Source organism: Bombina bombina, chromosome 6 (assembly GCF_027579735.1).
Source record: "Bombina bombina isolate aBomBom1 chromosome 6, aBomBom1.pri, whole genome shotgun sequence".
Taxonomy (NCBI): Eukaryota; Metazoa; Chordata; class Amphibia; order Anura; family Bombinatoridae; genus Bombina; species Bombina bombina.
Window position 1 is genome coordinate 116,127,223 of NC_069504.1, and position 12,782 is coordinate 116,140,004.

The following is a 12,782-nucleotide window of genomic DNA, read 5'->3' on the forward strand; positions in this document are numbered from 1 at the left end:
AATCTGAGTTGTTTTTTTTTTTTTTTCATTAGAGCTTTTTAGAAGTAGGCCAAATATGTTCTATTTATCGCCCCAGCATTCTATTGTGCATGAGCTGTTTAAAATAGTCTGATTTAGCTTCCTCCCCAGCAATGAAACCAATTGCATGTGCGGTTCTGATCTCTGTGTGTACAATAGCGGTGATAGGGGCGCCATGGAATACGCACTGAGCAAATCATATAGCACCTATGCATGCACACCAGACCTGTGCACAAGATACCAGTAGAAATGTTTAAATAGAAGGGGAAAAAAGCATAAGAAGCTTTTCTGCATTCATTACTTTTGGGAATCCAGAACCTGGAGGAGGCAAAGACACCCCAGCCAAAGGCTTAAAGGGACATGGAGAGGGGGGGGGGGGAAGCACAAAAGAGAGGGGGAGGGAGAGAGCGCAAAAGAGAGGGGGAGAGAGAGAGCGCAAAAGAGAGGGGGAGAGAGAGAGCACAAAAGAGAGGGGGCGGGAGAGAGCGCAAAAGAGATGGGGAGGGAGAGAGCGCAAAAGAGAGGGGGAGAGAGAGAGCGCAAAAGAGAGGGGGAGGGAGAGAGCGCAAAAGAGAGGGGGAGGGAGAGAGCGCAAAAGAGAGGGGGAGGGAGAGAGCGCAAAAGAGAGGGGGAGAGAGAGAGCTCAAAAGAGAGGGGGGAGAGAGAGAGCTCAAAAGAGAGGGGGAGACAGAGAGCAAAAGAGACGGGGGGGAGAGAGAGAGAGCAAAAGAGAGGGGGAGGGAGAGAGTGCAAGGGGTGGGACCGCTGTATTGCAAAAAATGGCGCGTGTGAACAGGCTTTAGGACTAGTAAAAGTATATTCTGTCTATTATACACATTATATTTTCTTTGAGAAATTCCATTTTAAGATGCCGTTTTCAGACTTTCAGGTTGCAGAAATATGGTTTCTCCCCCTCCTTTTTGTTCTAAATCATTGTATTAAATCATATACATTTTATTGATGTTAGAACAAACTATCTTTTGCAGAGTTTATGGTGGGGCTGTGGGCTATCCAGCCAAAAACACATTGGAGGTTTATGAAACATCGGCACCTGCTTCAGGTTCACCCCAGACACAGTTCATATATAAACCACCTCAACAATGCCAATTCTCCAAACAACAAGCATGCTAACAGGAATAATGGAAGTCAGTCTAACTTGCGCAGAATGGGGATACAGATAATTTATCTCCTCAGGATTCATGTTTCTCAACTGATATAGTATGAGTAGGGCCGGCTCAAGCTATTGTGCTGCCTTAGTCCAATAATTAAATGACTCCCCAGTAGTAACAGTACTGATTAGCATATCAACCTACTAGCCTGGCCGCTGACCTTACTAAGCCTACCTACCTGCATGTAAGCAATGCTTATACACAATTGCATAATAAGTGGGAAGGAAGTTAGAGAAGAGATGCACTTGTCCCACCTTGAATGTAGCCCATGACTGGTTCTGTTTCTTTGCGTATAATGAGATTATGCTTTTGGGAGCCTATGACTTCCCCCACGAAGACAGAGCAGAGGAATGGTCTATGTCTGACCGTACCTGTTTCAGTCACTGAGTGCCTGTCCCTTGTCAAGCGCTGCCTGGGTCAGTTGGACCCACTTGCTCTCATTTTTGAGCCGGCCCTGAGTATGAGTGGTGTTACACTTTGCAAAGCATCAAGGAAGACTTACAGATGTGGCCAAAAGTATTGGTACCCTTCCACTTTTTTAGGGAAACGCACAATTTTCTCTGAACTAAGTAAAATTTGACACAAGTATTTGGAATACAGTACTTTATTTCAAATAGAACAGAAACGTCACTTTTGATTAATGGCTTCACATATTACTTTAAATCGCTTTTACATAAGTTCTTGGCTCATAAAAAAAAAGTTAGCTCCAAAGATTCAGTTTCAGTTGTGTTGTCACTTTCATTTCTTCATAAAATGTTGCTATTTTAAAGCTGCATAAACATATCATCATATTAGCTCTTCTATTTTCCAGATGCTGCAAGAGAAGTCAGAAAGTATTCTGCAAGCCAGACGATGGATAAAGATTCAAAACTGTATGCAAATGCATACGATCATATGCACATGAAACTCTTTAGGTCCCAACGAAACCTCTACATATCTGGGTTTTCATTATTTCTCTGGTTGTAAGTATATTTTATGCCTCAGAAAGCCAATTGTACTAGTCACATTGAAAAAAGTCTGTATATGGACAGAAACGCGTTTGTGTGCTTGTTTCATACACATCCCCCAGACCGATGCCGAGGTTCCTGTATATCTTCTAGGAATACTTTAGGAATGTGTCTCTGATGTACCAGCAGGGTTCGAATGAGTATTATTTTTCTGTGCTGTGGCTTAGATAAACACACAGTTTTTGGTATGAATTTCTTAGTTGCACTTTGTTTTCCCCCTGCCTATCCTTGGCCGCTATTGATCTAGTGATCTAATAACCAGAATTATATATATATATATATATATATATATATATATATATATATATATATATATATATATATATATATATATATATATATATATATATATATATATACATATATACATATATATATATATATATATATATATGTGTGTATATATATATTAATATTTTAAATTTGGTTACAAAAAAAGTATTATCTTTTAACATATTCAGTAGAAGGTAGTGCACCCAATCTCTCTCTCTCTTTTTTTTTTTTTTGTCTCTATTATTCTTGTTTTCTTCCTTTTTTATAATTTAAATGTCCCAGAAAGCACTATATAGATAACAACAGTTATTTATTTTTAAGATTTTAATTTTTCTAACTCATGAATGTTTAAATCACTGGTGTTTTTTTTTTCTTTCTAACTAACTACACCAAACATTTGTGGGCAATTACATATTCTGAGCTTCATTTGGTTTTGTTCAATGTTTTGTAAAATGTATTTATATTCAAATATTTTGTAATAGCTTGAGTTAAAGCTGTTATTTCCCCATAGTTTTTTTCCAGTAGATCATTATTTATATCACAAACATCCTGATTCAAATAGAGCATGCCCTTTTAAACAACTTTTAAATTTAGTTGTATTATTAAATTTACTTAGTTCTTGTTATCATTTTTTTGTTTTGTTTTTTAAAGTAGGCTCAGGAGCCATAATGTTCTACTGGAAGTAAGCAGAACACATCAGTTAAGCCAATGACAATAGGCATATATGTGTAGACACCAATCACCACCTAGTTTCCAGTAGTGAATTCCTGATCCTGAGCCTACCTGGTTGTACTTTCTCTTGTAAGGTGTATCCAGTCCACGGATCATCCATTACTTGTGGGATATTCTCCTTCCCATCAGGAAGCTGCAAGAGGATCACCCACAGCAGAGCTGTCTATATAGCTCCTCCCCTAACTGCCACCTACCAGTCATTCTCTTGCAGCTCTCGACAAGATAGGAAGTAGCTAGAGAGATGTGGTGAATTTATGTAGTTTATCTTCAATCAAAAGTTTATTATTTTCAAATGGTACCGGAGTTGTACTGTTTTAGCCTCAGGCAGAAAGTTGAAGAAGAGTCTGCATGTGGTTTTTGATGATCTTAGCAGGTTGTAACTAAGATCCATTGCTGTTCTCACACATAACTGAAGAGATGAGGTAACTTCAGCTGGGGGAATGGAGTGCAGGGTCTCCTGCTATGAGGTATGTGCAGTTTAAATTTTTCTAGAGAAATGAATATGCTAGGCTGGCTAGATTTTGCCTAGGGATAGTTTTTTATGGCCCTCTCACTGTGAGTACAGGTTGGGAGGGGCCTAATTTCAGGCCTAAATCGTGCAGTAGTTTTTGCAGCTTGAGACTTCCAGCTTCCCTAGGAGTCCCCTGAACACTTAGGACCTCTACAAAGGGTTTTTGCCTTCAAAAGTCATTGTATGGGCAGGTAGGGTCACAGCAGAGCTGTGGCAGTTTGTTGTGACTGTTTAAAAACGTTTATTTCGTTTTTTTGATCCGGTTTTGAAACTAAGGTGTTAATCATCCATTTGCAAGTGGGTGCAATGCTCTGTTAGTCTATTATACACACTGTAAAAATTTCGTAAGATTTACTGCTTTTTATCACTGTCTTTCAATTTCTGACAAAAAAAATTCTCTTAAAGGCACAGTACCGTTTTTATTTTTTGCTTGTTTACATTTATCAAAGTGTTTTCCAAGCTTGCTGGTCTCATTGCTAGTCTGTTTAAACATGTCTGACATAGAGGAAACTCCTTGTTCATTATGTTTAGAAGCCATTGTGGAACCCCCTCTTAGAATGTGTACCAAATGTACTGATTTTACTTTGTTATAAAGATCATATTCTGTCTTTAAAAGATTTATCACCAGAGGAAATTGACAAGGGGGAAGTTATGCCGACTAACTCGCCCCACGTGTCAGAACCTTTGACTCCCGCTCAAGGGGCGCCAAGTACATCTAGCGCGCCCATGGCGTTTACTTTACAAGACATGGCGGCAGTTATGGATCATACCCTTACAGCGGTATTGTCCAAACTACCAGGGTTACAAGGAAAGTGAGACAGCTCTGGGACTAGAAAAAATACAGAGCTCTCTGACGCTTTAGTAGCTATGTCTGATATCCCCTCACAATATGCAGAAGCTGAGGCAGGAGAGCTTCTTTTTGTGGGTGATTTTTCTGATTCTGATATGTCTACATTTAAATTTAAGCTTGAACACCTCCGCGCGTTGCTCAGGGAGGTTTTAGCTACTCTGGATGACTGTGACACCATTATAGTGCCAGAGAAATTGTGTAGATTGGATAAATACTATGCAGTGCCTGTTTACACTGATGTTTTTCCAATACCTAAAAGGTTTTCAGAAATTATTACTAAGGAATGGGATAGACCAGGTGTACCGTTCTCTCCCCCTCCTATTTTTAAGAAAATGTTTCCAATAGATGCCGCTACACGGGACCTATGGCAAACGGTCCCTAAGGTGGAGGGAGCAGTTTCTACCCTAGCTAAGCGTACAACTATTCCCGTCGAGGACAGTTGTGCTTTCCTTGATGCAATGGATAAAAAGTTAGAGGGTTACCTTAAGAAAATGTTTATTCAACAAGGTTTTATTCTCCAGCCTCTTGCATGCATTGCCCCGGTCACTGCTGCTGCAGCCTTCTGGTTTGAGTCTCTGGAAGAGGCCTTACAGGTAGAAACTCCATTGGATGATATACTTGACAAGCTTAAAGCGCTTAAGCTAGCCAATTCATTTGTTTCTGACGCTGTTGTTCATTTAACCAAACTAACGGCTAAGAACTCAGGTTTTGCTATACAGGCGCGTAGGGCGCTATGGCTTAAATCCTGGTCAGCTGACGTTACTTCAAAGTCTAAGCTTCTCAACATTCCCTTCAAGGGGCAGAACCTATTCGGGCCTGGACTGAAGGAGATCATTTCTGATTTTACTGGAGGAAAAGGTCATGCGCTTCCTCAGGATAGGTCTAATAAATTAAGGACCAAACAAACTAATTTTCGTGCCTTTCGAAACTTTAAGACGAGCGCGGCATCAACTCCCTCTAATGCAAAACAAGAGGGAAATTTTGCCCAGTCCAAGCCGGTCTGGAGACCTAACCAGGCCTGGAACAAAGGTATGTGAAAGAGTGTGGGAAAATAGTGAGCTGGTGAAATAAAGTATCAGACCCCTTACAGTGTTTTAGATCCTTCAATCTAAAAGTAGTGTATCGTGAAAAAAAGAGAGGTTTTGTAAGGGCGCTAATAGCTGAAGATACTTGTGTGAAATTATTTATACTATCTGTGATAGATATCCGTGATAAATGTTTAAAGTGTTAATAAAATCAGAGTGTTGATAAAATCAGATCAGAAAAGCTTCTAGAAAACAAGTGGTTTATTTGGTTACAATATGATTAAAAAGATTTTTTAGAGACGTCTCTAGTACAATTCGATCAGAAAGAATAATAAGAAATAAACATGAAAATAAAAGTAGTACTGATTAGTACTTCATGAGAAATATTAGTTTACTGCTTATTTTATTAGTCACAAGGAAAATATCTATTGGGGTGTGACTAAGCAATTTGCCAAGATTTCTCGTGAGTTATTCAGGGTTCATAAAATTACACATAGACATCTATTTAAAATTCACATACCGGCTTGATAAAACTTGTGCAAAAAAATATAAAATGGAGCTTAAAATAGAGCTGTGCATAAGAAGGAAAATTATATAGAGTTATGTCTCAGCAGTGATTGGCAGACGCAAGACAAGCCCCCACACATCGGGTGTGACGTCAGACGCCAACAACACGAGGACACTGCCAGAAGAACTGAGCCGCAGGACGCACAGGATACCCTGCTGTTGCTCACGCTTACGATAAGGTACAATCTGTATGAGAGTTGCAAACTGCAATCTTAAGCTATCAGCAGTATATGATTACTGGACATTTCTCTTGGTTCATACATATGGACATGATAATTATTTTTGATAGTTCGCTGTGAAAACAAATACAAAGGATTGACCTAATCCGGTATAGAGACATAACTCTATATAATTTTCCTTCTTATGCACAGCTCTATTTTAAGCTCCATTTTATATATTTTTTTGCACAAGTTTTATCAAGCCGGTATGTGAATTTTAAATAGATGTCTATGTGTAATTTTATGAACCCTGAATAACTCACGAGAAATCTTGGCAAATTGCTTAGTCACACCCCAATAGATATTTTCCTTGTGACTAATAAAATAAGCAGTAAACTAATATTTCTCATGAAGTACTAATCAGTACTACTTTTATTTTCATGTTTATTTCTTATTATTCTTTCTGATCGAATTGTACTAGAGACGTCTCTAAAAAATCTTTTTAATCATATTGTAACCAAATAAACCACTTGTTTTCTAGAAGCTTTTCTGATCTGATTTTATCAACACTCTGATTTTATTAACACTTTAAACATTTATCACGGATATCTATCACAGATAGTATAAATAATTTCACACTGGAACAAAGGTAAGCAGGCCAAGAAGCCTGCTGCTGCCTCTAAGACAGCATGAAAGATCAGCCCCCGATCCAGTAACGGATCTAGTAGGGGGCAGACTTTCTCTCTTTGCCCAGGCTTGGGCAAGAGATGTCCAGGATCCCTGTGCGTTGGAAATTGTGTCCCAGGGATATCTTCTGGACTTCAAAGCTTCTTCCCCAAAAGAAAGATTTCACCTCTCTCAATTATCTGCAGACCAGATAAAGAGAGAGGCATTCTTACATTGTGTTCAAGACCTCCTAGTTATGGGAGTGATCCACCCAGTTCCAAAGGAGGAACAGGGGGAAGGCTTCTTTTCAAATCTCTTTGTGGTTCCCAAGAAAGAGGGAACCTTCAGACCAATCTTAGATCTCAAGATCCTAAACAAATTTCTCAGGGTCCCATCTTTCAAGATGGAGACTATTCGAACCATCCTACCTATGATCCAGGAGGGTCAATACATGACTACCATGGACTTAAAGGATGCTTATCTTCACATTCCGATACACAAAGATCATCATCGGTTTCTCAGGTTCGCCTTCCTAGATAGGCATTACCAGTTTGTGGCTCTTCCCTTTGGGTTAGCTACGGCACCAAGAATCTTTACGAAGGTTCTGGGGTCACTTCTGGCGGTCCTAAGGCCGCGGGGCATAGCAGTAGCCCCTTACTTAGATGACATTCTGATACAGGCGTCGAATTTCCAAATTGCCAAGTCCCATACGGACATTGTTCTGGCATTCCTGAGGTCTCATGGGTGGAAAGTGAACGAAAAGAAGAGTTCTCTATCCCCTCTCACAAGAGTTTCCTTCCTGGCAACTCTGATAGATTCTGTAGAAATGAAGATTTACATGACAGAGGCCAGGTTGTCAAAACGTCTAAATTCCTGCCGTGTTCTTTATTCTACTTCTCGCCCTTCAGTGGCTCAGTGTATGGAAGTAATCGGCTTAATGGTAGCGGCAATGGACATAGTGCCGTTTGCCCGCCTACATCTCAGGCCGCTGCAACTCTGCATGCTCAGTCAGTCCCCTCTACTAAATCTGGATCAAGAGACCAGGGATTCTCTTCTCTGGTGGCTATCTCGGGTCCATCTGTCCAAAGGTATGACCTTCCGCAGGCCAGATTGGACAATAGTAACAACAGATGCCAGCCTTCTGGGCTGGGGTGCAGTCTGGAACTCCCTGAAGGCTCAGGGATTGTGGACTCAGGAGGAAGCACTCCTTCCGATAAACATTCTGGAACTAAGAGCGATATTCAATGCTCTTCAGGCTTGGCCTCAGCTAGCTGCGGTCAGGTTCATCAGATTTCAGTCGGACAACATCACGACTGTAGCTTACATCAACCATCAAGGGGGAACAAGGAGTTCCCTAGCAATGTTGGAGGTTTCAAAGACAATCGATGGGCAGAGATTCACTCTGGCCATCTATCAGCTATCCATATCCCAGGAGTAGAGAACTGGGAGGCGGATTTTCTAAGTCGACAGACTTTTCATCCGGGGGAGTGGGAGCTCCATCCGGAGGTATTTGCACAGTTGATTCAACTTTGGGGCAAACCAGTACTGGATCTCATGGCGTCTCGCCAGAACGCCAAGCTTCCTTGTTACGGTTCCAGGTCCAGGGATCCCAAGGCAGCACTGATAGATGCTCTAGCAGTGCCTTGGTCCTTCAACCTGGCTTATGTGTTTCCACTGTTTCCTCTGCTCCCTCGTCTGATTGCCAAGATCAAACAGGAGAGAGCTTCGGTGATTTTGATAGCACCTGCATGGCCTCGCAGGACTTGGTATGCAGATCTGGTGGACATGTCATCCTCTCCACCATGGACTCTGCCTCTGAGACAGGACCTTCTACTTCAGGGTCCTTTCAACCATCCAAATCTAATTTTTCTGCGTCTGACTGCTTGGAGATTGAACGCTTGATTTTATCAAAGCGTGGTTTCTCCGAGTCGGTCATTGATACCTTAATACAGGCGCGAAAGCCTGTCACCAGGAAAATCTATCATAAGATATGGTGTAAATATCTTCATTGGTGTGAATCCAAGGGTTGCTCATGGAGTAAAGTCAGGATTCCTAGGATATTATCTTTTCTCCAAGATGGATTGGAGAAGGGTTTATCAGCTAGTTCCTTAAAGGGACAGATTTCTGCTCTGTTTATTCTTTTGCACAAACGTCTGGCTGAGGTTCCAGATGTTCAGGCGTTTTGTCAGGCTCTGGTTAGAATCAAGCCTGTTTTTAAACCTGTTGCTCCGCCATGGAGTTTAAATTTAGTTCTTAAAGTTCTTCAAGGGGTTCCGTTTGAACCTTTGCATTCCATAGATCGTAAGCTGTTATTTTGGAAAGTTCTGTTTTTAGTAGCTATCTCCTCGGCTCGAAGAGTTTCAGAGTTAGCTGCTTTACAATGTGATTCCCCTTATCTCATTTTCCATGCAGATAAGGTAGTGTTACGTACCAAACCTGGTTTTCTGCCTAAGGTGGTATCTAATAAAAATATCAATCAGGAGATTGTTGTTCCGTCACTGTGTCCTAATCCTTCTTCAAAGAAGGAACGTCTATTACACAATCTTGACGTGGTTCGCGCTTTAAAGTTTTATTTACAAGCTACTAAAGATTTTCGTCAAACATCTGCATTGTTTGTTGTCTACTCTGGACAGAGGAGAGGCCAAAAGGCTTCGGCAACTTCTCTATCTTTTTGGCTTAGAAGTATAATCCGCTTAGCTTATGAGACTGCTGGCCAGCAGCCTCCTGAAAGAATTACAGCTCATTCTACTAGAGCGGTAGCTTCCACATGGGCTTTTAAGAATGAGGCTTCTGTTGAACAGATTTGAAAGGCGGCGACTTGGTCTTCGCTTCATACTTTTTCTAAATTCTATAAATTTGATACTTTTGCTTCTTCGGAGGCTATTTTTGGGAGAAAGGTCTTACAGGCAGTGGTGCCTTCCATTTAAGCGCCTGCCTTGTCCCTCCCTTCATCCGTGTCCTATAGCTTTGGTATTGGTATCCCACAAGCAATGGATGATCCGTGGACTGGATACACCTTACAAGAGAAAACAAAATTTATGCTTACCTGATAAATTTATTTCTCTTGTGGTGTATCCAGTCCACGGCCCGCCCTGTCATTTTAAGGCAGGTGTTTTTTATTTTTAAACTACAGTCACCACTGCACCCTATAGTTTCTCCTTTCTCTTGCTTGTCTTCGGTCGAATGACTGGTAGGTGGCAGTTAGGGGAGGAGCTATATAGACAGCTCTGCTGTGGGTGATCCTCTTGCAGCTTCCTGTTGGGAAGGAGAATATCCCACAAGTAATGGATGATCCGTGGACTGGATACACCACAAGAGAAATAAATTTATCAGGTAAGCATAAATTTTGTTTTTTTAACAAAATAATAAAGTGAATGTTGCAAATTTGATTATAGAAATAAATTGGAAAGTTATTTTTAAAATTATATGCTCTATTCAAATCATGAAAGTCATGAAACATCATGGAACTTTAATTTTAACTTTACTGTCCCTTTAAATTGCAGTCAATTATCTAAAAAAAATTATATTTTCAGGCTAATAATAGCTGTAATAATTTACTTGAAAAGGTTTATAATTGAATTGTTTCCTAAAGGACCACTCAATGCAGTAGAATAACATAATTAACAAGTGTATAATAAAAAGACAATGCAATAGTACTTACTCAGAATTTCAAATAAGCAGTAGATGTTTTTCTGACACATTTATTTTCTCTTGTAAGGTGTATCCAGTCCACGGATCATCCATTACTTGTGGGATATTCTCCTTCCCAACAGGAAGCTGCAAGAGGATCACCCACAGCAGAGCTGTCTATATAGCTCCTCCCCTAACTGCCACTACCAGTCATTCTCTTGCAGCTCTCGACAAGATAGGAAGTAGCTAGAGAGATGTGGTGATTTTATGTAGTTTATCTTCAATCAAATGTTTATTATTTTCAAATGGTACCGGAGTTGTACTGTTTTAGCCTCAGGCAGACAGTTGAAGAAGAGTCTGCCTGTGGTTTTTGATGATCTTAGCAGGTTGTAACTAAGATCCATTGCTGTTCTCACACATAACTGAAGAGATGAGGTAACTTCAGCTGGGGGAATGGCGTGCAGGGTCTCCTGCTATGACGTATGTGCAGTTTAAATTTTTCTAGAGAAATGAATATGCTTGAAAATGCTGTTAATACCGGATTTATTTAAGGTAAGCCTGATTACAGTGATTTAATAATGACTAGTATCATGCTTGCTCTAAAAGGTAATATTCTTATTACTTTCTCACATTACTGAAAATAAGATTACGTTTGCTGGAAGTGTTTAAACATTTTTTTTTTCTACATATTGGTGATAAAACTTTATTGGGGCCCAGTTTTTTCCACATGGCTGGCTAGATTTTGCCTAGGGATAGTTTTTTATGGCCCTCTCACTGTGAGTACAGGTTGGGAGTGGCCTAATTTCAGGCCTAAATTGTGCAGTAGTTTTTGCAGCTTGAGACTTCCAGCTTCCCTGAACACTTAGGACCTCTACAAAGGGTTTTTGTGCCTTCAAAAGTCATTGTATGGGCAGGTAGGGCCACAGCAGAGCTGTGGCAGTTTGTTGTGACTGTTAAAAAATGTTTATATCGTTTTTTTGATCCGGTTTTGAAACTAAGGGGTTAATCATCCATTTGCAAGTGGGTGCAATGCTCTGTTAGTCTATTATACACACTGTAAAAATTTCGTAAGATTTACTGCTTTTTATCACTGTTTTTCAATTTCTGACAAAATTTGTTTCTCTTAAAGGCACAGTACCGTTTTTATTTTTTGCTTGTTGTTTTTCAAGCTTGCTGGTCTCATTGCTAGTCTGTTTAAACATGTCTGACATAGAGGAAACTCCTTGTTCATTATGTTTAGAAGCCATTGTGGAACCCCCTCTTAGAATGTGTACCAAATGTACTGATTTTACTTTGTTATAAAGATCATATTCTGTCTTTAAAAGATTTATCACAAGAGGAAATTGACAAGGGGGAAGTTATGCCGACTAACTCGCCCCACGTGTCAGAACCTTTGACTCCCGCTCAAGGGACTCCCGCTCAAGTGGCGCCAAGTACATCTAGCGTGCCCATGGCGTTTACTTTACAAGACATGGCGGCAGTTATGGATCATACCCTTACAGCGGTATTGTCCAAACTACCAGGGTTACAAGGAAAGCTAGACAGCTCTGGGACTAGAAAAAATACAGAGCTCTCTGACGCTTTAGTAGCTATGTCTGATATCCCCTCACAATATGCAGAAGCTGAGGCAGGAGTGCTTTCTGTGGGTGATTTTTCTGACTCAGGAAAGATGCTTCAACCTGATTCTGATATGTCTACATTTAAATTTAAGCTTGAACACCTCCGCGTGTTCAAGCCTCTTGCATACATTGCCCCGGTCACTGCTGCTGCGGCCTTCTGGTTTGAGTCTCTGGAAGAGGCCTTACAGGTAGAAACTCCATTGGATGATATACTTGACAAGCTTAAAGCGCTTAAGCTAGCCAATTCATTTGTTTCTGACGCCGTTGTTCATTTAACCAAACTAACGGCTAAGAACTCAGGTTTTGCTATACAGGCGCATAGGGCGCTATGGCTTAAATCCTGGTCAGCTGACTTTACTTCAAAGTCTAAGCTTCTCAACATTCCCTTCAAGGGGCAGACCCTATTCTGGCCTGGACTGAAGGAGATCATTTCTGATATTACTAGAGGAAAAGGTCATGCCCTTCCTCAGGATAGGTCTAATAAATTAAGAACCAAACAAACTAATTTTCGTGCTTTTCGAAACTTCAAGAGTGGCGCAGCTTCAACTTCTTCTAAT

General features: G+C 40.5%; 1 pseudogene; it reads left to right on the forward strand.

The window, feature by feature from the left end:
* LOC128662691 (uncharacterized) overlaps nt 1-12,782 on the forward strand; it is a 456,713-nt pseudogene that overhangs the window by 284,140 nt on the left and 159,791 nt on the right.